General features: G+C 42.0%; 1 non-coding gene across 1 annotated transcript; it reads right to left on the bottom strand.

The window, feature by feature from the left end:
* Positions 1-371: 371 nt before the first annotated feature.
* Positions 372-479, bottom strand: LOC117200532 (U6 spliceosomal RNA). Its single transcript, XR_004482126.1, has one exon. It is a non-coding gene; the product is annotated as a U6 spliceosomal RNA (small nuclear RNA).
* Between the last annotated feature and the right edge of the window lie 3,506 nt (positions 480-3,985).

Below are 3,985 nucleotides of genomic sequence, written 5' to 3' on the forward strand. Positions count from 1 at the left end.
CATGCTTGTTTCTTTGAGGGCTTCCCCATCCACAGCAGTGGGGAAGCCAGTAGAGAGAGAGAACATCGGGTACCCTGCCCAGTGCCGTCCTCAGATTGCGCCTGTGTGAGGTTGGCTGGAGCCCACTCAGAGCTGGGCCCTGCAGTGGTTCCAGGACCGGAGACAGTGGTGGCCAAGAGAATGGAGAGGTACAAAGCAGACAGATAATGGGGCAGTCAGAAGTTAAAATGTGAAATCTCTTATCTAGTCTTCCTGGATTTCTTCATGGCTCCTCTTTACTGCAAAGCTGGACGTTTGGATGGAGACACTTGAGTAGGGATATTGAAATGTCCTGTCAAGATGTAAAACCTTTGACAAGGCTTACAAAGTGATATAAGCGATAGCTATTCTTGATTCCCTTCATTATTCCTTGCGCAGGGGCTATGCTAATCTTCTCTGTATCATTCCAGTTTTAGGATATGTGCTGCCGAAGCAAGCACCCCTTCATTATTCCTGACTCTGTACTATCTTATGGCTCAGGAATGGGGAGAAGTAGAGGGATACAGTGCAAGGAGGAGAGTCAGGGATGGTTTAGAAAAAGGAGGTAAAATCAGAGAAGGGGAAGCTCATGGAGAAAGAGGAAGGTGTGATACTCAAAGAGGAAATAAGGACAGGGGATCAGGTGGGAGTCGGGCATACCATGACAGGCATCACTTGCTTCATCTTTTTAATATGAAGGCAGTGAAAATGTCATTGGTGTCAAAATGTGATCATTTCCTTTAATAGCCAAGGATACTGTGTCTAACCAGCTGTGTGTCCTTGGGATAAGTCTTTTTACCTTAATTGGTCGTCCCCTTACCTGGAAACTGAGGGATTTGGATCTCATCAGAGAATTTCTAAGGTCCTGTCCAACTGTAGAGTAACAGTTATAGCTAAAATTAATTGAGAGTTTCTGTTCAAGTACAAATTCATTTAGTGATGTTCGTAGTTTAAACTCAGTTAGTAATGCTTACAGCCTAGGTAATGTTTGGAACACAGCCATGCTGTCCCTCTAACTATTCCTTGATCCTGGGCCAGAGGCATTAACAGTCCCCAGCAGTGGGGGAACGTAACTCAGCTGCAGGCTGAGAAGCTCGGCCCCAGGGACCAGCCCTGCTTGTTATCTGCGGACCTGTGTTTCCATTTGTGTTTTGCTCCAGAAGCTCATGGGAAAAGGCCTTTGGCTCCAGTCCTTAAAGCTTACTTTAACGAAGTTCTCCTTGGAACAAAGATTTTTACCTTTTTTGTACCCTCCTTATTGTTGTTTGGAAGAAGAAAAGTCAGAACAGAAAATACGTGAGAACTAAGAAAAGAGTGGTCAGGTAGACCCTTCCTTAGCTGTTTGGTTTTGTCCTTCTCTCTTTGGAGAAATTTGACACAGATGTGATGCTGTGTGTTTACTGTGTATGCGTTTCACACCCTCACTCTACATCCCATACACTGTGAAACTATATATAATCTTACAGGAGTCATTTTCATTAGAATGAACTCTCCAAGTTAGAATTAGTTCATACTTACCTAAAACTTAAATCATGTGAGAAAAAAACTTAAGCAGAACCAAATAAAGTTATAGTGATATCCAAGCATAGACCAACGTAGCAATTGTTAAAACAAAAAGTTTGTAAGAAAACTGCAAGTAAGTAATGTGCCTATAAAATAGAGGTAATCAGATGAAATTGTCAGGATTAATCACAAGTATTGTTCTGCATATTGTTATCTACTTAATATTTGAGAGATTCTGTCTTGGATTCCCCTAATGTTAAAACTGTTGTGTACAAGAAGATGATGATGTTCTTAAAGTAGTAGATGCTTTAAAATCCAATTAAGTAATAGATACAACAGAGATGAAGCCCCAGCTGCATATACCAGTTTGAAAGGAGCTTTGGCGTCTTGTGTGGTATTAACAGCTCCTCAATTTTTCTTGAACTCTTTACTGGTCAATGGCATACACTTGCAGGGCACCTGATCAAGGTGCGGTCTGTAACCAGAGAATGATTTTCCCCTTATGTGGGTATCAAACCTGCAACCTTGACTGCATTGGCACTCTTCTTTAACAAAAGTAAGCCGTAGAGCCCAACAGGAAAGTCCTGAGAGCTGTCCTGATCCTTTACTCTTACATAATGAAAATGTACAAATGAAATGCTGTCCTTCAGGAGTCTCCCTCCACTCCTAAATAGAGTTCTTGGTTGATTTTTGTGTCTCTGTTCCAGAAGAATAAACATCGACATCCTTAGTATTTATTTGGCAGTATTCTGTGGAAGCTGTACTGCAAATTTTTCAAGTATGGAAAAAAGTACATAATCCAATATTTTAGACCACAGCCTTGGAAACAGCTGGGACTCTAGTGCGACTGCTCTAAAAATCACCTTAATTTAATTCTCACTAAGAAAAAAGATATCCTCTTTTGGATTTCCCTTGGAAGCGCGTTCTCCACAGTGCCTGATTTCATCCATGGCATTAATCCCTGCACATTGTATACGGCCACAAATATATATTCATAAACTCCTCTCTTCTCTCTGAATAACTGCTTGGATCAAGGAAGCAACATTCTCCAAGCAATACCATTTTGTGCCCTCGCTATTTTGAGATGGTGCATGTGAAGGAACTTTTAAAAGTGTCCAAGTGCCATATGAACATATGGGAACATTATCATTACAAAGCTATCTGTTCATATTTTTAACTGAGAGAAGGCTGAAATCTCCACGTAAGAAGTTCGGGAAATGGATATAATATACAGGCTAAAAGTGCTGTATCAATTGTGTATAAGGCAATAGCAGTTCTTTAAATTTCTTACAGAAGCAATGGCAGGATCATCTGGGGATTCTTATTAAAATATTGACTCTTGGGCTCTAAACCTTAGACCGTCTGCGTCAGAACCCCTTAGGCTTGAATACCTGTATTTTACATGACCCTGTGGTTCCCTGCACAGCCCAAAGCCAGGGAATCACTGCTCCGAGGGGAGTCGTGCTCTTGGTTTTCTTATTAGTCACTCAAAGGTTAGAAATGCTGCTCACGTAATAGTCAAACCCCAGGACATTTTGCTGGGCAGGTTATGGAGTTCTCTGTAGCGTTATAAGCTAGTGGAGGTAAATGTTTCTAAAATGTTTCCCTCTGATGGGAGCGGCAAGAGGGCTCAGACTGCTGTCTCAGAGGAGATCTTGGCCATCCCTCCAACTCTCCTGTGACTCCTTCCAGGAATGTAGGGACAATGGAAATAGCCTCGGGTTCGCAGTGAAAGCCTCAGCTAGTAATGGCTATCTGTGTCTCTTTGTTCTGCATTGTCCTTGCTGCAGTATTTCTCTCTCTGGGATCAGAATAAATACAATGAGCATGAATGTCAGAATTGGGACCTAATGCCACAGTCTAGGCTCAGAGGACTCTTATGTTAGAAGAGATCAGTAGTGTTTAGGGCGGTGGTTCTCATACATCAGAAATCAGTGGCAGGGCTTGTTAAACACAGTTTGCTGGGCTCTACCTGCAAAGCTTCTGATTCAGTAGGTCTGGGAGGGGCTTAAGAATCTGTATGTCTAACAAGCTTCCAGGTGATGCTGCTGGTCCTTAGAATTAGAATCAGAACCACTGCTTTAGAGTAAGCCTCCAGTTGCCAGCACAGCTGAAATTGATATTCCAGGCAAACTAAGAAGTACAAAATTCCCCCACTAACCTGGTGAAGCTTGCTGCAAAACAGGCACAGCTGTATAGTGTAAGTTTATTTTCTGTTTTGTTTTTGCAATTCTAGTGTCAAACACTGGACGTTACTACCTGGTTGGTTGCCCTAGATTCTGTCATTCTTTACCTTTCTCTGGGCTGTTTTACCATTTTTGGTCAGAGGCAACCATACCAGATTCTCCTCAGGGGACTCTCAGGGATTTTTTTTTTCAGCCAACCTGAATCACTCCAACCATGTGTTCTCAATTTATTCATTATATAAATCATTGTCTGCAGAAGGTTGCATATAGGAGACTTG

The sequence above is a fragment of the Orcinus orca genome, chromosome 7 (assembly GCF_937001465.1).
Source record: "Orcinus orca chromosome 7, mOrcOrc1.1, whole genome shotgun sequence".
NCBI classification, from domain to species: Eukaryota; Metazoa; Chordata; class Mammalia; order Artiodactyla; family Delphinidae; genus Orcinus; species Orcinus orca.